General features: G+C 38.6%; 1 pseudogene; it reads left to right on the plus strand.

Moving 5' to 3' along the window:
• Positions 1–12,183: 12,183 nt before the first annotated feature.
• Positions 12,184–22,182, plus strand: LOC133755228 (vacuolar protein sorting-associated protein VTA1 homolog; annotated as a pseudogene).
• Positions 22,183–23,815: the final 1,633 nt, after the last annotated feature.

Here is a 23,815-nt window from a genome sequence, read left to right on the forward strand (position 1 = left end):
CATTCATTTCTGTATATACCATGAGAACAAATTTTATGTTTATTTTTCTATTTTAAAATTTTTAAAGATTTATTTATTTATTTGAAAGTCAGAGTTACACAGAGAGAGGAGAGGCAGAGAGAGAGAGAGAGAGAGGTCTTCCATCTGCTGGTTCAGTCCCCAATTGGCTGCAATGGCTGGAACTGCACCAATCTGAAGCCAGGAACCAGGAGCTTCTTCTGTGCCTCCCACATGGGTTCAGGGGCCCAAGGACCTGGGCCATCTTCCACTGCTTTCCCAGGCCATAGTAGAGAGCTGGAGAAGAAGTGGAACAGCAGGGTCTCAAACCGGTGCCCATATGGGATGCCAATGCTTTAGACCAGGGCATTAACCCACTGAGCCACAGAGCCAGCCCCATATTTTCCATTTTAATTAACTAGTATACTGGGACCAGCACTGTGGCATAGCAGGTAAAGCCACTGCCTTCAGTGCTGGCATCCCATATTGGTGCCAGTTCAAGTCCCAGTGGCTTTCCTTCCAATCCAGCTCTCTACTATGGCCTGGGAAATCAGTAGAAGATGGCCTAAGTCCTTGGGCCCCTGGACCCATATGGGAGGCCCAGAAGAAGCTCTTCACTTCTAGCTCTGGATCAGTGCAACTCTGGCCATTGTGGCAAATTGGGGAGTGAACCAGCAGATGAAAGACTCTCTCTCTCTCTCTCCCTCTGCCTCTCTGTAACTCTGGCTTTCAAATAAATTTAAAAAAATCTAAAAAGAAAATAAATAAATAAATAAACTAGCATTAAACACCTAAAATAAGTACTGACAAACTGGGGGATAATTTAAAAAAAAAAAAAAAAAAAAAAAAAAAAAAAAAAAAAAAACCACTTACAGGTGATATATTCATTTTCTTTCCTCTTAGGAACATGTGGAGGACCTAGAATCATACCTGGGAGAGAAGGTGAATGACAAGAGTTCAAAGAAAACTCTGGAGGCCAACGCTGTGGCATAATGGGTAAAGCTGCTGCCTGCAGTGCCAGCATTCCATATGGGTGCTGGTTTGAGTCCTGCCTGCTCAACGTACAATGTAGCTATCTGCTATGTCCTGAGAAAGCAGTGGAACATGGTCCAAGTCCTTGGGCCCCTACACCTTCATGGGAGACCCAGAAGCTCTTGGGTCTTGGCATTGGATCAGCTCAGCTCCAGCCTTTGCAGTAATTTGGAGGGTGAGCCAGCAGATAGAAGACTCTCTCTCTCTCTCTCTCTCTCTCTCTCTCTCTGCAACTCTTTCAATAAATAAATGAAATCTAAAAAAAAAAAAAAAAAAAAAAAAAAAAAAAAAAAACCTGTACTTTCCTTCTGCACTGAACAGTGGGAAAAAAAGAATATGATAGAATGCATAAATAACAATAAATACATTAACCAAGAAAATACCAGCTTTACTGTGGAGGAATAAACCTGTAAAAATGGAAATACATAGGAAAATGCACCCACCTATATTACGTGGCAGAGATTAAACAGAAGTTATCATTGGTTTAACGAAAGCATTATCTACAGATTTTTTAAAATAATAGTGTAAAAGTAAAAAGAAATGTTAAGAGTGTTCAAATAAATGATTATCAAAGATAAACATTATGTTGTTATTAAAGGTTACACTAAATAAAGTTAACAAATACACATAATGTATATTTAATGCAGTGCACTTTACCAGTAATGATTCTAAATAGACCTTTTCCCTTCACAAATCCCTGGATTGGGGCTGGCAATGTGGCCTAGTGGGTTAAGCTGCTGCCTGCAAACAGCATCCCATATAGGCACTAGTTTGATTGCCAGCTGCTCCACTTCTGATCCAGCTTTCTGCTATGGCCTGGGAAAGCAGTAGAAGATGGCCCAAGTCCTTTGGCCACTGTACCCATGTGGGAGCTCCTAGATCCTGGCTTTTGATTGGCACAACTCTGCCATTGCAGCAAACTGGGGAGTGAACCATTAGATGGAAGATCGATCTCTCTCTCTCTCTCTCTCTCTCTCTCTCTGCATCTCCCTCTCTCTGTGTGTAACTCTTTAAAAAAAATAAATCTTTTAAAAAAAGACCCTGAGAAAAAATATTTGCAAACTATACTACAGATAAAGGGTTGATAACCAGAATCTACAAAGAAATCAAGAAAATCCACAACAACAAAACAAACAACCCACTTAAGAGAAGGGCCAAGGACCTCAAGAGACATTTTTTGAAAGAGGAAATCCAAATGGCCAACAGACACATGAAAAAATGTTCAAGATCACTAGCAATCAGAGAAATGCAAATCAAAACCACAATGAGGTTTCACCTCACCCAGGTGAAAATGGCTAACATTCAGAAATCTACCAACAACAGATGCTGGAGAGGATGTGGGGAAAAAGGGACACTAACCCACTGTTGGTGGGAATGCAAACTGGTTAAGCCACTATGGAAATCACTCTGGAGATTCCTCAGAAACCTGAACATAACTCTACCATACAACCCAGCCATCCCACTCCTTGGAATTTACCCAAAGGAACATAATTTGGCTAATGAAAAAAGCCATCTGCACATTAATGTTTCTTGCAGCTCAAGTCACAATAGCTAAGACCTGGAACCAACCCAAATGCCCATCAACAGTAGACTGGATAAAGAAATTATGGGACACGTACGCCATAGAATACTATACAGCAGTAAGAAACAATGAAACCCGGTCATTTGCAACAAGATTAAGGAATCTGGAAAACATCATGCTGAGTGAATTAAGCCAGTCCCAAAGAGACAAATTTCATTTGTTTTCCCTGAGCATCAAAGGGGAAACCTCTTGAAGTGAAATGGACACTATAAAAAACAATGACCTGATCAGCTCTTGTCCTGACTCTAGATGTACAATGTAATACTTTATCCTTCTTAGTATTTGTTGTTGATTTTGTTGTTGTTGTTGTTCTAGTACTAGTGGTTGAACTCTGTAATTAACACACAATTATTCTTAGGTGGTTAAATTTTAACTGAAAAGTGATCCCTGTTAAATTTCAGAGTGGAAAAAGAGAGGGAGGACATGTACAATTGGGGACATGCTCAATCGGACTTGCCCCAAATGGTGGAGTTAGAAACGTGCCAGGGGATTCCAATACAATCCCATCAAGGTGGCATGTACCAATGCCATCTCACTAGTCCAAGTGATCAATTTCAGTTACCAATTGATGGCTCTAATAGGTCGAAGAGTCAAAGGGATCACACAAACAAGACAAGTGTCTGCTAATACTAACTGATAGAATCAAAAAGGGAAAAAACGATCCAACATGGGAAGCGGGATACACAGCAGACTCATAGAATGGCAGATGTCCTAAGCAACACTCTGGCCTCAGAATCAGGCATTAAGGCATTCGGATCTGGCTGAAGAGCCCATGAGAGTATTGTAGGCATGGAAAGCCAAGATACCATGGAAAAGAAAAAAAATAAGAAGAAGACCTAAATCAAAGATCTCTGTGAGTATGATCCCAGTGGAAAGAACGGGGCCATCAAAGAAGGATGTACCTTTCTCTGAAGGGAGGAGAGAACTTCCACTTTGACTGTGACCCTATCGGAACAAGATCAAAGTCAGCGAAATCTAAAGGCTTCCATAGCCCTGGCAACTCATGACTAGAGCCTAGGGAGATTACTGACGCCATGAACAGGAGTGTCAAATTGTTAAATCAGCAACAGGAGTCACTGTGGACTTACATCCCATGTGGGATCTGTCCTTAATGTGTTGTCCAATGTGAAGTGATGCTATAACTAGTACTGAAACAGTATTTTTACAGTTTGTGTTTCTGCGTGGGTACAAACTGATGAGATCTTTACTAATTATATACAAAATCAATCTTCTGTATATAAAGATAATTGGAAATGAAAAAAAAAAACCTGGTGTTAAATTGGAAATGGCATAGAAAATTAATTATTTTTTTAAAAAAATATTATGTAGGATATCTGTCTTTAATGTGCTGTACACTGTTATTTAAAGCTATAACTAGTACTCCAACACTATTTTTCTCACTTTGTGTTGCTATATGGGGGAAAACTATTGAAGTTTTTACCTAATATATACTAAACTGATCTTCTGTATATAAAGAGAATTGAAAATGAATCTTGATGTGAATGGAAGAGGAGAGGGATTGGGAAAGTGGAGGGTTGCAGGTGGGAGGGAAGTTATGGGAAGGGGGAAGCCATTGTAACACATAAGCTGTACTTTGGAAATTTATATTCATTAAATAAAAGTTTAAAAAAAAAAAGCACTTTTCTCCTGAAAAACAATTTGTTTCATCTTTTTTACAGAGATACTGGCAAAACTTCCTTGAGCTACCAGGAAGGACTATTAGAATACAGGGGGCAGGAGTCCTCCAAGATGGTGGAATAGGAAGGGAGCAAGCACACTGATAGTCTGGGAAAAGATAGTTTAATAAAAGTGGAGATACTGTAGTTTCAGGGAAGAGTTAGGGAAAAAAACTGCAGAGGAAACTCTTCTGGAACTAGTGGGACATAGTGGATCTATGTGGAGGGCATGGGTGCCCACAGATTGGGACCCCAGCTGCCGAGTCCACACAGCAGCACTGGAAAGGGAGGTGAGGCAAAGCCTCAGTAGCCCAAGACACAGGTGGGGAAGTGGCAGTAAGAGCCTAGAGAGAACGAGGTTTGAAGCCCTGTGGGGGAAAGTCCAACAGGCTAACTAGAAGAGAGAAGAAAAAAAAATAATATAAAAAATAAAATAAAAGGGACCCGTATGGATACGATTCTCTCCACTCACCTTATAAAGGCAAGCAAGACAAAGAGCAGGCACCATTTTGGACATACATAAAAGCTGCACCACCTCAGGGCTGCACCCACCCTCAAATAAGCAGAAAAACCTGACTCTGGTGGGGAGAAATAACAGGAGGTTAGGACCTAGTGAAAAGTGGAGCTTATGAACTGTGACTGAAAAAAAAAAAAAAAAAAACCTGAAGGTGTATGAGAGAATTCATGGAGTGCCTGAGAGTGAGTACTCTCAGGAAATGCCTCAAACTTGGTAACCTTAGCAAGCTGGTGGGAGATTGAAGGGGAAACTGAGCTTACACTGAGGACTGCACAGACCCTTTGTGTGGTCCTTGGGGTAGAGCAGACGAATATAATACCCACAGGGGGCAGAGCTCACACACTGACTGCCTTCAATTCTGCTCAGCTGGGCAGAATTAATCCCTTCTGAATCAAAAAAAAAAAAAAAAAAAAGAGAGAGAGAGAGAAAGAGAGAAAATTGAAAATTTACCATGCCTTACCTGGGTGTGTCACCCTTAACACTGAAGAACCAAACAGAGCTCTCTGGCCACACCCATCACAAACCTCTAAGGATCCATCAAAAGCAGACCGTCCGCTTAATCAAGTCATAGTATCACGAGAAAAATCACCACATCAAAAAAAAAAAAAAAAGAAAAAGAAAAAGAAACCAAAGAATATATCCACACTACCAAGCAACAAATGCAGAAACTGAGGAAAGAAGAACAAGAAAGACATTATGATACCCCAAATGAATAAGACACCCCAATTCAAGATTATAAAGGTGGTAAGATAGAAGAAATGCAAGAAGAAGATCTAAAAAAATTTATGATAAGAACACTTGGAAGTTCTCACAAATTCTTGAACTACAGAAATCCTTACTGGGCAGGGTAGAAAATCTCTCTCATGAAAATGAAATCTTAAGGAGAAATCAAAATGAAATGAAGCAATTAGTAGAACATCAACTTGTGATAGTGAAGAGAAATTAAAATGAAATGAAGAATTCAATAGATCAAATGACAAATGCATTTGAGAGCCTTAAAAAAAGAATCAGTGAAGCAGAAGAGAGAATATCGGACTTAGAAGACAGAGCACAGGAAAGTATACAGTCAAACCAAAGAAATGAAGAAGAAATTAGAAATCCAAAAAATATTGTTGGGAATCTACAGGATACTATTAAAAAAAAAAAAAACCCAACATTCAGGTTCTAGGAGTTCCTGAAGGCATGGAGAGAGAGAAAAGATTAGAAGGCCTTTTTAGTGAGATACTAGCAAAAAACTTCCCAGGTTTGGAGAAGCACAGAGACATCCCAGTACAGGAAGCTCATAGAGCCCCTAATAAACATGACCAAAAGAGATCCTCACCACGACACGTTGTAATCAAACTCACTACAGTGAAACACAAAGAAAAGATTCTAAAATGTGCAAGGGAGAAATGTCAGAATACTCTTAGAGGATCTCCAATTAGACTCACAGCAGACTTCTCATCAGGAATCCTACAGGCTAGGAAGGAATGGCAAGATATAGCCCAGGTACTAAGAGAAAAAAACTGACAGCCCAGAATATTATATCCCACAAAGCTCTCATTTGTGAATGAAGGTGAAATAGAGACCTTTCATAGCAAAAAGAAATTGAAAGAATTTGTTTCCACTCCTCCAGCCCTGCAAAAGATGCTTAAAGATGTGTTACACATAGAAACACAGCCATCAATATGAAAGAAGGTAAAGGAAGAAAACCTCCCAGTAAAAGATCACATGAAGTTCAAAACATATATTAGAAATACCTTTGGGAAAATGGCAGGACAAAGTTGCTACTTATCGACAGTCACATTGAATGATAATGGCCATACCTCTCCAGTTAAAAGACACAGACTGGCTGAATGGATTAAGGAACAAAACCCATCTATTTGCTGCTCACAAGAAACACATCTTTCCAACAAAGATGCATGCACACTGAAAGTGAAAGGCTGGAAAAAGATATTCCATGCCAACAGAAATGAAAAAAGAGCTGGTGTAGCCATCTTAATATCAGACAAAATAAACTTTAACACAAAAACTATTGAGACAAAGAGGGGCACTATATAATGATTAAGGGATCAATTCAACAGGAAGATGTAACTATTATAAATGTATATGCACCTAATTACAGGGCACTAGTTTATTTAAAATATATGTTAAGGGACTCAAAAGGGAGACATAGACTCCAATACAATAGTAGTGGGGGACTTCATACTCCACTCTCAGAAATAGAAAGTTCAACCAGACAGAAGATCAACAAGGAAACAGCAGATTTAATCAACACTATAGCCCAAATGGATCTAACAGATATCTACAGAACTTTCAATCCTACACTTAAAGAATTTACATTCTGCTCAGCAGTGCATGGAACCTGCTCCAGGATTGACCACATGCTAGGCCATAAAGCAAGTCTCAGCAAATTGAAAAGAATTAAAAGCATAGGATGCAGCTTCTCAGACCACAGTGAAATGAAGTGAGAAATTAGCAACTCAGGAATCCTGAAAGCATATGCAAACACATGGAGATTAAACAACATGCATCACTGAAAGAAAATTACAGACCAATATCCCTGATGAACACAGACGCAAAAATCCTCAATAAAATCCTGGCTAATAGAATGCAATAACACATCAGAAAGATCAGCCACCCATTCTAAGTGGGATTTATCCCTGGTATGCAGGGATGGTTCATTGTTTGCAAATCAATCAATGTGATACACCACATTAACAAACTGCAGAGGAAAAACCATGATTATCTCAATAGATGCAGACAAAGCATTTGATAAAATACAACACACTTTCATGATGAAAACTCTAAGAAAACTGGGTATGGAAGGAACATTCCTCAATACAATCAAAGCAATATATGAAAAATCCATGGCCAACATCCTATTGAATGGGGAAAAGTTGGAAGCATTTCCATTGAGATCAGGTACCAGACAGGGATGCCCACTCTCACCACTGCTATTCAATATAGTTCTGGAAGTTTTAGCCAGAGCCATTAGGCAAGAAAAAGAAAGTAAGGGACACAAATTGGGAAGGAAGAAGTCAAACTTTCCATCTTTGCAGACAATATGATTCTTTATTTAGGGGATCCAAAGGACTCTACTAAGAGACTATTGGAACGCATAAAGGAGTTTGGCAAAGTAGCACGATATAAAATCAATGCACAAAAATCAGCAGCCTTTGTATACACAGGCAATTCCACAGCTGAGAAAGAACTACTAAGATCAATCCCCTTCACAATAGCTACAAAAATAATCAAATACCTTGGAATAAACTTAACCAAGGATGTTAAACATCTCTATGATGAAAATCACAGAATCTTAAAGCAAAAAATAGAAGAGAATACCAAAAAATGGAAAAATCTTCCATTCTCATGGATTGGAAGAATCAATATCATCAAAATGTCCATTCTTCCAAAAGTGATTTATAGATTCATTGCAATATCAATCAAAATACCGAAGACATTCTTCTCAGATCTGTAAAAAATGATGCTGAAATTCATATGGAGACATAGAAGACCTCAAATAGCTAAAGCAATCTTGTACAACAAAAACAAAGCCAGAGGCATCACAATACCAGATATAAGGACATACTACAGGGCAATAGTCATCAAAACAGCATGGTACTGGTACAGAAACAGATGGATAGACCAATGGAACAGAATAGAAACGCTGGAAATCAATCCAAACATCTACAACCAACTTATATTTGATCAAGGATCCAAAACCAATACCTGGAGTAAGGACAGTCTATTCAATAAATGGTGCTAGGAAAACTGGACTTCTACATGCAGAAGCATGAAGCAAGGACCCTACTTTACACCTTACACAAAAATTCACTCAACATGGATTAAAGACTTAAATCTATGACCTGACACCATCAAATTATTAGAGAACATTGGAGAAACCATGCAAGATATAAGCATAGACAAGGACTTCTTAGAAAGACCCCAGAGGCACAGGCAATCAAAGCCAAAATTAACAATTGGGAATGCATCAAATTGAGAAGTTTCTGTACTTCAAAAGAAACAGTCAGGAAAGTGAAGAGGCAACCAACAGAATGGGAAAAATATTTGCAAACTATACTACAGATAAAGGGTTGATAACCAGAATCTACAAAGAAATCAAGAAAATCCACAACAACAAAACAAACAACCCACTTAAGAGATGGGCCAAGGACCTCAAGAGACATTTTTTGAAAGAGGAAATCCAAATGGCCAACAGACACATGAAAAAATGTTCAAGATCACTAGCAATCAGAGAAATGCAAATCAAAACCACAATGAGGTTTCACCTCACCTCATTTAGATTGGCTCACATACAGAAATCTACCAACAACAGATGCTGGAGAGGATGTGGGGAAAAAGGGACACTAACCCACTGTTGGTGGGAATGCAAACTGGTAAAACCACTATGGAAGTCAGTCTGGAGACTCCTCAGAAACCTGAATATAACCCTACCATACAACCCAGCCCTCCCACTCCTTGGAATTTACCCAAAGGAAATTAAATTGGCACATAACAAAGCTGTCTGAACCTTAATGTTTATTGCAGCTCAATTCTCAATAGCTATGACATGGAATCAACCTAAATGCCATCAACAGTAGACTGGATAAAGAAATTATGGGACATGTACTCTATAGAATACTATAAAGCAGGAAAAAAAAAAACAATGAAATTCAGTCATTTGCAACAAGATAGAGGAATCTGGAAAACATCATGCAGAGTGAAATAAGCCAGTCCCAAAGAGACAAATATCATATGTTCTCCCTGATCAGTGGCAATTAACCAACCACTTAAAAGGAAGCCTGTTCAAGTGAAATGGACACCATGAGAAACAGTGACTTGCTCACCCCTTGTACTGAATGTTGATGAGCAACTTAATACTTTATCCCTTTTAGTAGTTCTTTGTTTTACTTAATACTATTGGTTGACCTCTGTAATTCACACATAATTATTCTTAGGTGTTTAAATTTAACTGAAAAGTGATCTCTGTTAAATATAAGAGGGGGAATAAGAGAGGGAGGAGAGCAACAATTTGGGACATGCTCAATCTGACTTGCATCAAATGGTAGAGTTAGAAACGTGCCAGGGGATTCCAATTCAATCCCATCAAGGTGGCATGTACCAATGCCATCTCACTAGTCCAAGTGATCAGTTTCAGTTCAGAATTGATCATAATGATAGGATAAAGAGTCAAAGGGATCACATAAGCAAGACTAGTGTCTGCTAATACTAACTGAGAATTAAAAAGGAGAGAATGATCCAACATGGGAAGCAGGATACACAGCAGACTCATAGAATGGCAGATGTCCTAAACAGCACTCTGGCCTCAGAGTCAGCCCATAAGGCATTCGGATCTGGCTGAAGAGCCCATGAGAGTATTTTAGGGATGGAAAGCCAAGACAATCCAGCCAAAAAAAAAAAAAAAAAAAAAAAAAAAAAAAAAAAAAACCTAAATGAAAAATCTCTGTGAGTGAGATCTCAGTGGAAAGAATGGGCCATCAAAGAAGGAGGTTCCTTTCTCTGAAGGGAGGAGAGAACTTCCACTTGGACTATGACTTTGTCTAAGTAAGATTATAGTTGGTGAACTCAAAAAGCTTCCATAGCCTTGGCAACACATGACAAGAGCCTAGGGTGATTACTGAGGCCATAAACAAGAGTGTCAATTGTTAAATCAATAACAGGAGTCACTGTGCACTTATTCCCCATGTAGGATTTCTGTCCTTATTGTGTTGTTCAATGTGAATTAATGCTACAACTAGTACTCAAACAGTACTTTACACTTTGTGTTTCTGTGTGGGTGCAAACTGTTGAAATCTTTACTTAATATATACTAAATTGGTCTTCTGTGCATAAAGAGAATTGAAAATGAATCTTGATGTGAATGGAATGGGAGAGGGAGTGGGAGATGGGAGGGTTGTGGGTGGGAGGGAAGTTATGGGGGGGGGAAGCCACTGTAATACAAAAGCTGTACTTTGAAAATTTATATTTATTAAATAAAAGATAAAGAGAAAAGGAATACAGGGGGCAGCATAGCCCAGGTACCAAGTATATGACAGAGTAGGTTTCACAGACCTCCATTTCTAGAGATCATGATAGTGGAATGAAGTAATAGGCATGTGGTAGGAAGCAATGCAGATGGTGACTCTCAGATAGGAGAGGTTATCCCTCCACCCCAGGCTGCACCATTAAGACCACTGTCTTTCTAATCCATTCACAACTCTCTTTTGAATGCTGGTCCAGAACTTCTATTACCACCAAGCCTTGAAAACTAATGGATGAGGTAAGTTAATATCAAGTATATCTTGTTCACACTGGTCAGTATGATCCATAACTGCTTGGACAATGCAACTAGGATCTTTACTTTTTAATGACTCTTGTCTCTGCTCTTAGTCTTAAGGTGTTATCTCAGAGAGCATTAAGTTGTATTCTGTTAGAAAAGATTCCTATTTATTGAGCTCTCTTCTTCAAATACCATAACAACTTCTCACTTCCAAAGGAAATGGGACTGTTCCCCAGTACCCAAACTTCAATGTTCCCAGAAACTATGCAATGTATAAGTTCTGTAACCTCAAATGAGTAGCTATTGACAGGCTATACAGTGCAGGAAACCAGAAACTTCATTTAAAGGAGATACACCAGAAACCCCATAAATGCAATTGCAATACAGTGTAAGTCAGCCGGCACACATCTCACAATAAGGACATTTCACTAATATTATTGCTATACTCATCTTAAAGATGAGTAAACAGTGACAGAGGTGCAACCTACATTCAGCTCATTTACAATTCAGCTCAAATGGTCTGAATATCCATCTACATCCCACGGCCATCTTGTATGAGACCAGTTGTCTACAGAAATTTTAGAACCCCTTTCTGTATATCTGGAGACCCATTGGTCTTCTGTCAGACACCTCATATACTTTTTTTTTAAAAGATTTATTTTTATTTATTTGACAGGCAGAGTTACAGAGAGAGGTAGAGAGAGAGAGAGAGAGGTCTTCCATCCACTGTTTCACTTCCCAGATGGCCACAATGGAGCTGTGCTGATCTGAAGCCAGGAGCCAGGAGCTTTTTCTGGGTCTCCCACATGGGTGTAGGGGCCGAAGGACTTGGGCTATCTTTTACTCCTTTCCCTGGCCACAGCAGAGAGCTAGATCAGAAGTGGAGCAGCCAGGATTAAAACCGACGCCCATATGGGATGCTGGCACTTCAGCCCAGGGTGTTAACCCATTGAGCCACAGCGCCAGCCCCTCATCTTCTGACAAAAAAAAAAAAAAAAAATCCTTGAAAATTCAACATTATTCATTTCTTCTATGTCTTTGGAACTGAGGATCTACCATTGGTATCCCTTCCTGAACCAGCCAAGGTCTATAGGGTGTACCTGAATGAGAGATTATAATGCCTCCAATCTACATCTGCACCTATCCCAACAAGAGACAGGAACCTGTCCTGCTCTCCAAAGTTCCTTTTACCCCCACACTAACATTCACAGACATAGAAACCAATCACACAGTCCTTGAGCAATATGAGGACAGCTTCAGGACCAGAAATTCTTTAAATATGGTGGGAGTGGTTGCAATGGCATATGCTGAGAAGGAAAATAAAGGAGACTTTTCATGATCTTTCCCTGTTGACATCATGGGCTAATGAAGCAACTTTCCCTGTAAAACAGTGCACACCTCCATTAGGAAGAAATTTGCTGGAAAATCAACCTCTTAGGATACAGCAGGGATACATAAAAACTTGTCTAACCACATTAAGTGCTCACATAATATTCCAATTCCTCATTAATTCCTGGCTTGGCAAATACATTTGAAAGAAACATACTATAAGTTGGCCAGCACCACAGCTCACTTGGCTAATCCTCCACCTGTGGCACCGGCACCCCAGGTTCTAGTCCTCGTTGGGGTGCTGGATTCTGTCCCAGTTGCTCCTCTTCCAGTCCAGCTCTCTGCTGTGGCCCGGGAGTGCAGTGGAGGATGGCCCAGGTCCTTGGGCCCTGCACCCGCATCAGAGACCAGGAGAAGCACCTGGCTCCTGGCTTTGGATCAGCGCAGCGCACTGGCCATGGTGGTCACTTGGGGTGTGAACCAATGGAAAAAGGAAGACCTTTCTCTCTCTCTCTCTCTCTCTCTCTCTCGCTCTCGCTCTCGCTCTCACGCTCTCACTGCCTAACTCTGCCTGTCCAAAAAAAAGAAAGAAAAGAAGAAAAGAAACACACTATAAGTGGAGAAATTAAAATGTGGATAGAATTTTTGGAAATTGCCATTAAATATTTTATTACTTTTTCAATTCTCATAATTAAATTGTGGTTCTAAAACCTCAAATACTTCTTTTTTTGATTTTTTTATTAAACTTTTATTTAATGAATATAAATTTCCAAAGTACAGCTTATGGGTTACAATGGCTTCCCCCTCCCAAAACTTCCCTCCCACCCGCAACCCTCCACTTTGCCGCTCCCTCTCCCCTTCCAATCACATCATGATTCATTTTCAATTCTCTTTATATACAGAAGATCAGTTTAGTATATATTAGGCAACAATTTCAACAGTTTGCCCCCATATAGCAACACAAAGTGAAAAAAAAAATACTGTTGGAGTACTAGTTATAGCATTAAATAACAGTGTACAGCACATTAAAGACAGAGATCCTACATAATATGTTTTTAAAAAAATAATTAATTTTCTATGCCATTTCCAATTTAACACCAGGTTTTTTTTTTCATTTCCAATTATCTTTATATACAGAAGATTGATTCAGTATATAATTAGTAAAGATCTCATCAGTTTGTACCCACACAGAAACACAAAGTGTAAAAATACTGTTTCAGTACTAGTTACAGCATCACTGCACATTAGACAACACATTAAGGACAGATCCCACATGGGATGTAAGTACACAGTGACTCCTGTTGCTGACTTAACAATTTAACACTCCTGTTCATGGCGTCAGTAATCTCTCTAGGCTCTAGTCATGAGTTACCAGGGCTATGGAAGCCTTTGGAGTTCGCTGACTTTGATCTTATTCCGACAGGGTCATAGTCAAAGTGGAAGTTCTCTCCTCCCTTCAGAGAAAGGTACCTCCTTCTTTGATGGCCCTGTTCTTTCCACTGGGATCTCACTCACAGAGATCTTTCATTTAGGTCTTCTTCTTCTTTCTTTTTTTTTTTTTTTCTTCTCCATGGTATCTTGGCTTTCCATGCCTACAATACTCTCATGGGCTCTTCAGCCAGATCTGAATGCCTTAAGGGCTGATTCTGAGGCCAGAGTGTTGTAAAACCTCAAATACTTCTACAGATACCTGGGGAAAAAAAAAAAAAAAAAAAACCCAAGGACTCTTTTTAACTTTAGTGTTTAAAGAAGAAAATAATATCCCTGAATAAATCATTTTTAATCCTTTAAAATGATTCTTGATCTTACCTACTAAAACAATTTGTGGATCATATTTCACAGTAAAATAGTAATAATTTGGTGGATTAATATGGCTGGAAAACAGGGTGAATGCCTTGTAAAATCTTTGTGAATATTTAAAACTGTGCTATCTGGTAATTCTTTACCCAAAACTTCCTGAAATTCATCTGTCCATCAATCCAGTTATCTGTATATTTTTAACAAAGCTATATAAAAAAAAAAAAAAAAACAAAACAAAACAAAACAAAACTGCACTTAAGTTGCAGTTTCTGCCAAAAAATTAGGCAAGAGACAAATATAAAGGTATCATGGAGCTCCTGCTTTTACTCCTCTTGTCTAAATGAGAATTGGCATGAAATTATAGTCAAACTCTTGAGGATTTGAGTGATGGTCTCATGGGCCATTGACTGTTAGCCCACAGCTATTAGTCATTTGTTCTATGGATAGTGTATGAATTGTGCTATTCAAATGCCTATATCATCACTGATCTGGTAATTGCCTTTCAGTGACTTCATTCTTCAAATTGAGGGACATCAGTTTTGAACTTCTATCTTAAATAACTTCATCTCAGACCCAGAAGAAAATTATTACTTAGTTCCCAGCATCATACAATGTAAACAGAAAATGAAGTTTTAGGCATCAAACAAGAATAGTATCATGAAATAGTGGATTCTCTTGTCCTTTCTGAAAATTATTGCTCCCTATAGTGGTAGCCACACACTTCTGACAGCAGGAGTTGGTGATTTTGGAATTACGGTTGTAAATTCTGTGGGGATTCCTGAGAAGAAAATGGGCAGGCAGCAGGCAACACTCAATTGTTGTTGATTGATCTTTTACAACTCATTTCCTCTCACTGGTTTTAAATACATCTTTTTTTTTTATTATTATTATTTGACAGGCAGAGTAATAGACAATGAGAGACAGAGAGAAAGGTCTTACTTCTATTGGTTCACTCCCCAAATGGTCACTATGGACGGCACTGTGCCAATCTGAAGCCAGGAGCCAGGTGCTTCTTTCTGGTCTCCCATGTGTGTGTAGGGGCCCAAGCACTTGGGCCATCCTCCACTGCCCTCCCTGGACAAGAACCTGGTGTCCATATGGGATGCCGGTGCCACAGGCGGAGGATTAACCAAGTGAGCCACGGCACCAACCCCTACTTAAACCTTCTGAGTAATGACCAGCATTTATAATTTCAAACACTTGGAAATAGGAGCTCTAACACTTGATTTTACTGAATCAATAATGAAAAATATAGTCCCTAAGATATAAAGAGAGTGATGATCACAGAGTGAAACTAATTCAGCATCCTACAAGGACTAAATTTGAGGCCAAGCTTGAGCTACTTATCACTAATAGAAATGTCACTAATAGAAACAACCAGTGTTATCTGACCAAGTTTTACTAGGTGGGAATGGCATCCCATGTTTGTGCCAGTTTGTGTCCCAATCTCTCCACTCCTGATCCAGCCCCCTGTTATTGAACCTGGGAAAATAGCAGCAAAAGATGGCCCAAATGTGTGGGCCTCTACCCACACCACAGTGCCAGCCCGAATAAATCTTATTAAAAACCTAAAGGAGGAAAATGTAAAATGTATAAATTACAGTTATATATAGGTATAAATTTCTGAAAAGTACATAATTTCATCCTTTTAGAGATCTAAAATTTATTTGTAAATTATATAATTAAAAGATAAAGAAACATTGATTCTTATGTCTCTTCAGCATAAGACATCAACTTTTCCAGGTTCTAGATGCAGTTATTCAGAGTTTCATAGATGTAATCAGTAATGTGGCTCAAATAAGTCTTACCCAGGGGATCCCAAATTTAAACAGGGTACTCAATACCATTTTAGAAAAGTTCCAAAATATGTATCAGAAGAAAAAAATAATTTATTTGGTACATCTCATTTTAATTATAGTATTACCTAAATTTCCAATAGTCAGATGTACTCAAAAAATCCCACAGGTGGGAGAGATGGCCTAATACAGCAAGTAATTATTAAAATAAAAATGTTAAGCTACAACTTAACTAGGGAAAATAACACTCCACAGGTCCCAAACTAAAATAATTAAGATGACATAATAAAAAAAAACTCAATGTCTTCATGCATTAAAATTTATTACATTAGATTTAATTAACAAAAAGGTGATTATTCCAGCTCTTTACCACTTGGCAGCCCAATTTTATCTGTTGAATCTGGAAAAAAGTAAATGGCATCTCATGGTAGATTACTAAAATCTTAATGCTATATGCCATCAATTATGTCCACCATACTTTATATCTAATATTAATATATCTGATGCCTCTTAATAGATAAATGACCCATCTTAACTATTACAAAAGTGGCAAATGTGTTTTGCTCAAAGCTTTTCCAACAGCTCCTTAGTCTAGTTTGCCTTCACTTTGAAAAGACACTTCTAGGCTATACATGAGCATCTCATTGACTTTGCCATCAAACACAATTTTTGCAAAGAATTTAACTGTACTCACCTTTTATCAGGAGCACAAGAACACATCACATTGATGACTTCCTCCCTGAATGAGACTATTTGACAGACTTGTGAAGAACATACAACACTAATACCTTTTAGTCCTTCCTGGGTTTTGGTGCAATGCATGCCTCATTTAAAAAATTAATTGTCATGGGTGCTACAAATCAGCCCAGCTTAACTGGCCCCCCTTCCAATGAAAAGTGCTAAAATTCAGTCAAATTAAATTCTGTAGGCACTATCATTAGTGCTCTCAGTGAATTCTTCACTTGTGGAGCTCATATGCCTTCTAAATTCTTTGCATCATCTATGATATCCATTACTTCTCAAGGGTGTGATGCAAGAAATAACCTCTCTTGGAACCTTGCCATGTGCCAGTAAAATTAAATTAGATGGCTATTAACTATGCTATACTGGAAAAACAGTCACCTACACACCTTGAGCCTGTGATTCTACAAACCTTGATGTCTAGTAGGACTTTGGCCATGGATATATAATAGTAAAATGTGAGAATGGCTACTAAGGCCTCCTTAATAAATGATGGACCCAAAACTTGGCATACTCCTTTTGGCAGAGGGGATGGCTTCCAATGTCTACTGTCTATGTCCAGATGCCAGGGTACTGCAGGAGGTCACTATTCTAACAATAAAAAAGAAAAACCATTTAAGTTCAGCTGGACACCATTCTGCTGACTGTTGATCTCATTACTATTAATCTGGATGCCTTCATTGATGACAATCCCGAGACCCAAAGTAGTCACAGCCATTATCTGCTAACAAAAGCTTAAACCAAGAGTTATGGATTTATACCTGTTATAACACAATTCCTCAGAACCCATCTAGTCCAAACCTTGAGAGTTGAAAGCTGTTATACTTGGCCCACCCATAAATAGGACATTAATTGTGCCAGATGGGCTCTATATCCTTGTACTGCAAGGAGGATGTCACAGATATTGATGCTCCAAACTTATCCAGCTCCCTACTTATGTGTCTGGGAAAGCAGCAAAGGATTGCCCAAATGCTTGGGCCCCTGAACCCATGTGATATCTGGAAGAAGCTTCTATCTCATGAGATCAGCCTGGTCTAGCCCCAGTCATTGCAGCCATTTTGGAGGAGAATAAACCAGAAGGAAGATCAGTCTCTCCCTTTCTCACTCTAACACTGCCTTTCAAATATATAAATAAATCTTTTAAATGTAATCATTTCAATAGATTCTTCAGTGCTCAATCATGATGACCTTTACTATCTTAAGGACATTTTCATTTCTTTTTTAAAGATTTGTTTATTTGAAAGGCAGAGAGGGGGCTGGTGTGCTGCAGTATACAAAGCTGCCATCTGTTATACTGGCATCCCATATAGGCACCAGTTCAAATCACAGGTGTTCCACTTCTGATTTAGCTTCATGCTAATGGCCTGATAGAGTGGAAGATGGCCCAAGTACTTGGGCTCCTGCCACCCCCATGGGTGACTCAAAAGAAGCTCCTGGTTTCAACCTGGCCCTACACTGGCCATTGGAGACACCAGAGGCATGAAACAGATGATGGAAGATTTCTCTATGTCTTTCTCTTTCTCTCTCTCTCTCTCTCTCTCTCTCTCTCTCTCTAACTGTGACTTTCAAATAAAGAAGTAAATAACTTTTAAAATGATTTTAGAAAGGGCAAAGAAACACAGAAAGTGGGTGAAGAGAGAGAGGAAGAGAGGTCTTCCATATGTTGGTTCACTCTCTAAATGTCTGCAACAGCTGTGGCTGGACCAGGCTCTCACATCCCCTAATAAGTAGTAGATCTTGCACTTAGGTGAAAGGAACTAAAGAATTTAAGCCACTACCCCATGCTTCCCAGAGATATTAAGCAGGAAACTAGTTTGGAAGTGAAACACTGAAAACTTAGATTAGCACTGCAATATAGAATGCGGGCATCACATTCAATGACAAACAAATTCGAAAACCTGGAAGAAATCAAGACACATGCTAGGTACAAAAATTGAGCCATGAAGACATATAGAAAACCTAAACAAACAAAAAACCAAGACAGATATTGAATCAGTAACAAAAACCCTCCAAAGAAAAGCCCAAGACCAGAAAGCTTCACTGCTAAAGTCTACCAGACTTAAAAATAGAACTAATTCCAATTCTTCTTAAGCTATTCAAAGCAATTGAAAGAGAAGAGTATTCCCAAACTCCTTCTATTTGGCCAGCGTCACCTTATTTTCTAAACCAGAAAATGATACAATAGAGAAAGAGAATTAAAGAACATTAAATCTGATAACCACAGATCCCAAAATTCTCAACAAAATACTAGCTAATAAAATCCAACAACAGATCATAAAGATAATTTACCTGCACCAAGTGGAATGTACCTAGGGTATGCAGGGATAGTTCAATATATGCAAATCAATAAATATGATATGTGACACTAGCAAACTAAAGAATAAAAACCACATGATGATCAATAAATGAAGAGAAAGTATTTGATAAAAAGCAACCTTTCATTATAAAAACCTTAAGCAAGTTGGGAATAGAAGGAACATTCCTTATCACAATCAAGGCAATATATGACAAATCTTCAACCAATATCATATTGAATGGGAAATCGTGGAAGCATTTCCACTAAGATCTGAAACCAAAGTTGCTCTCCATCACTACTGCTGTTCAATACACTACTGACAGTTTTAGCCATGGCAATAACGCAAGAAAAAGAAATCAAAGGAAAACAAATTAGAAAGGAGAAAGCCTAATAACCTGTTTGCAGATGATATGATCCTAAATATCGGGAAACCAAAAGACTCCACCAAGAGATTATTGAAACTCACAAGAAAGTTTGGTAAAGTTGTAAAATATGAAATCAACACACAAAAATCAATAACCATTATATACACAAAAATGCCATGGCTGAAAAATAACTTATCAGATCAGTGCCATTCTCAATAACCATAAAATTTTTTATTACCTTGGAATAAATTTAGTCAAGGGTGTGAAAGATCTCTATAAGAAAAATTATAAAACATTAAAGAAAAAAAAGAAAACACAAAAAAAGGAAAAATCTTTGATGTTCATAAATTAGAACTAATATCATCAAAATTCCCATTCTACCAATAGAAATTATTTTTAATTTTACTTTTACAATCATTTATTTATTTGAGAGGAAATTATAGAGAGATGGAGAGACAAAAAATGATGCCTTCTACCTGTTGGTTAATTCTCCAAATAGCTGTAATGGCTGGTGCTGGGCTGATCTGAACCCATGAGCTAGGAGCTTCCTCCTCATCTCCTATGTGGAAACAGGAGCCCAAGCACTTGGGCCATCTTCCACTGCCTTCCTAGGCCATAAGCAGAGAGTTGGATCAGAGGACCAGCTGGGACCCAAACTGGCATCCATGAGATGCCAATGCCACAGAGGTTCAAACTACTATTCCACAGTGCCAGCCCCTCAAAAGCAATTCACAGATTCAATGTGATCTCAATCAAAATACCAAGAACATTTGGAAAGAAGACATTTCTCTCTGTCTCTCACTGTCTATAACTCTACCTGTCAAAATAAAAAAATAAAATAAAAAAATTTAAAAAATAAAAGAACATACAGCATCACCTGATGGTTCAGGAGCATGACAAGTAGGACCCTGTGGTGGCCTATTACTGAACAGTTGCTCAAGAAATGATCTGAGGGGTGTTTGTTGGTAGTCATTGTTTGATCATTACATATTTCACCAAGGGGGTCATTTATATGCCATGCAAATTAGAATGAAGATTGATAATAAAACTCCTGGGTGTCATAAATTTTTATCAAAATTAACAGGTCAGTTAGGAGCTCTTAATAAATAGGTGGGGGGTTGACACTGTGGTACAGCAGGTTAAAACCCTGGCCTACAGTGATGGCATCCCATATGTGCTCCAGTTCAAGCCCCAGCTGCTCCACTTCTGACTCAGCTCTCTGCTCTGGCCTGGGAAAGAAGTATAAAGATGGCCCAAGTCCTTGGGCCCCTGCACACATGTGGGAGACCTGGAAGAATTTCCTGGCTCCTGGCTTCAGATCAGCACAGCTCTGGCCATTGCGGCCATTTGGGGAGTGGATGGCAGAGGCTGACTCTCTTTCTGTCTCTCTACCTTTCTGTAATTCTGCCATTATAATAAATAAATAAATCTTAACAACAACTATTAGACCAGACTTGGATAGGACTCAATTATCCCAATGAGAGACTTCAATGATGCAAAAGCAAAGAGGTTTATTGTTCTAGCTCAATCTAGGGTCCACTCCTCCAATCATCACAATGGTCATCTGATGAGGACCCATCCCATTTCCTTTGTGGGGTTTATATAGGGTTTTCAGAGACATTCTATACATTATAGCACCATCAGCAAATTATCTCATGCTGTGAGAATTTAAAGAACATCTCTTAAAATTGATTAGTAAATCCAGTAGTGGGAATAGACCTAGTAAAGGTGGTTAGACGGCTTTGGGGTTGATGCTTTTTAAAATGATTGGCTAAAGTGTAGGGTCCAAGCCATGAGGGTGTATGTTCCAAACTGCAGGGTTTGGGGATGTTATCAATCACCTTAATGGCCTAAAAATACACCTGGAAAAGACATCTGGATAGCAGGTATTTCCCTGCTATCTGCTGATTGGCTGTTGCTAGGGGAGTTTATCACAAGGGGAGTTTATTTTTCTTCTTTCAGGAGATTTTGCCAAAGGGTTCAGGGTCTGGTCAGGCCTGAGTTACAAGATGGAGGCCTAGTCTAAAATAGCTACGCCTTGACCCAGGCTCAGATTCTTCACAAAAACAACAAAAAGAAACAGTGGGGGTGATAATAAGCTATTACCCAAGGAGTAGTTGGTTCTGCCCATTTGGGGAATTATTCTTGGAAAATGTTTATATATGCAGACAATGAACATTGTGCTGGGTGATTTCACAAAAAACATGATCATGTTCTTCTATACTGCAAGTCTTTTAACAGATGTCATAACCGTGCTTAACATAACACTGATGAAAATGTGAAACACATGAAGTATGCAAGGTGGAAGGTAACATATATCCATAATTGCTTAAACAATGAGGAGACTCCTCAAGTAGGCCCTATTGCAATTGAGGAAGATACTGATGGTGAAGAAAATGAAGATGCTGTAGTAGCATCTCTGCCCATTCAACACACCTCAGCCATCATCATCTTCAGCATTTGACCCAGGCAGCATGCCATCAGACAGCTATAGTTGAATACAGGGTCCTCTGGGTGCACATGCCCTAGCCTACACACCAGCAAAAGTGCCTCATAGCATGGGTGTACCAAGGAATACTATGCAACCTACTCTATAGACTATTGCAGCCATTGATCCTGCACTTTTCAGTATGGTTTCCCAAGGCTATATCCACCTCAAACCTGAGGAGTTTGTGAGAGCTCAGAAATACTGCAAATATGCTAGCAGTGCCTTACAATATGAAGATGCAAACACTGCCATTCAGAATATACAGAAAGACCTCAAGTTACTGATGACTGACAGAGAATGAAGCCTTTGTACAACAGATCCATGTCTCTTTGGCATAAAGAATTAACTCCATTACTGTCTTCAGCCTATCAAGAGTACAATTTCAAGAAAGACTTCAGTTGAGTTGAATATGACAATAAAATCTGTGTGTATCAGATTCCTTTTGAAGCATTCATCAGTAGCCTCAACCAGTTTTTATTGTCCATTTAATGGCTTTGGTAATTTATGGGTACAGAGGGCAGATGTTGGCAAGATCCTAAAAACACCCTTTGAACCCTGCTCCAGCAAATGAAAACACAGAAAATATATACTGGAAATAAGCTTTATTAATTTACATACCTGAAGAGAATTTTTTAAAAGGCATACTATTTGGACAAACAGATCATATTATTTTGCTGTAAAATTCTAAATCTAATGAAAGATTCCAGAATTGTCTAGATTAGAGATTATCTTTTTGTTTTCCTTAAGGCTTATAAAACAAATACAAATGTCCTAAAGTGCTAGATAAACCTGAAAAAAATTATGTTCAAAACATAGTTTTTATTCATTAGAGTTTAACATTGACAGAAAGGAAAGTCATTCAGTAAAGAGGTAGAAATGCTTTCAGACTTAATATTAATAATGTTGGTTTCCCAAATGCTTTTTCTTATCCATTAAGCTTAAGGTAACTTGGTATTTGCTGCACTAGCAGTCTGACTGCATGTCTTAGAGAATGAAAAATAGAGGCCTGTAGAGATGCCTGAAGAGTTGGTGCTTTTAAGTTAAGATTCTTCTCAGCTGCTGAGGAGTTCATTCCATTGAGTGCATAACTATGGAGGATTCAGAAGATTTATAAGACTTAAGATACTCAGTTGTTAAGTTTATGAATTTTGTGGTAAATTATGGACTTACCGTGTCACTCAAATTTGCTGTGTTAAAAAAATAAATACAAAGATTATTTTTAAATAAAACTTAAAAAAAACTATAGGCTTGTATTGAACAAGATGTATCTAAACTTCATAAAATGCTGTTATTTTAATACAAAACATACATAAGCATATGTTTGAAACATAAATAATTGATTATAAAAGCTTGTGTTTCTACTCAAATACACTTGTGAAAAGAAATTACAATTTGGCTGGCACCGTGGCTTAACAGGCTAATCCTCCGCGTTGTGGCGCTGGCACACCAAGTTCTAGTCCCGGTTGGGGTGCCGGATTCTATCCCGGTTGCCCCTCTTCCAGGCTAGCTCTCTGCTATGGCCCGGGAAGGCAGTGGAGGATGGCCCAAGTCTTTGGGCCCTGCACCCGCATGGGAGACCAGGAGAAGCACCTGGCTCCTGGCTTTGGATCAGCGAGATGTGCCGGCCGCAGCGGCCATTGGAGGGTGAACCAACGGCAAAAAGGAAGACCTTTCTCTCTGTCTCTCTCTTTCACTATCCACTCTGCCTGTCAAAAAAAAAAAGAAAAAGAAAAAAGAAATTACAATTTATCCACAAAATAATCTAGAATTTCCTAAAGTATCTAACTTAAATAATGAAGTAAAACATCCTAAAACATCTTTTCTTTGTGTGAATTTAATTACAGTACCTTACATTAGTATTCTCCAGCCCAAAGGTTATTAAATGTTTTGAAAGGGAGATAAACTCCATGAGGTTGGTAGATTTTCTGTTCTCA

This window comes from Lepus europaeus, unplaced genomic scaffold, assembly GCF_033115175.1.
Source record: "Lepus europaeus isolate LE1 unplaced genomic scaffold, mLepTim1.pri SCAFFOLD_3_1, whole genome shotgun sequence".
NCBI classification, from domain to species: Eukaryota; Metazoa; Chordata; class Mammalia; order Lagomorpha; family Leporidae; genus Lepus; species Lepus europaeus.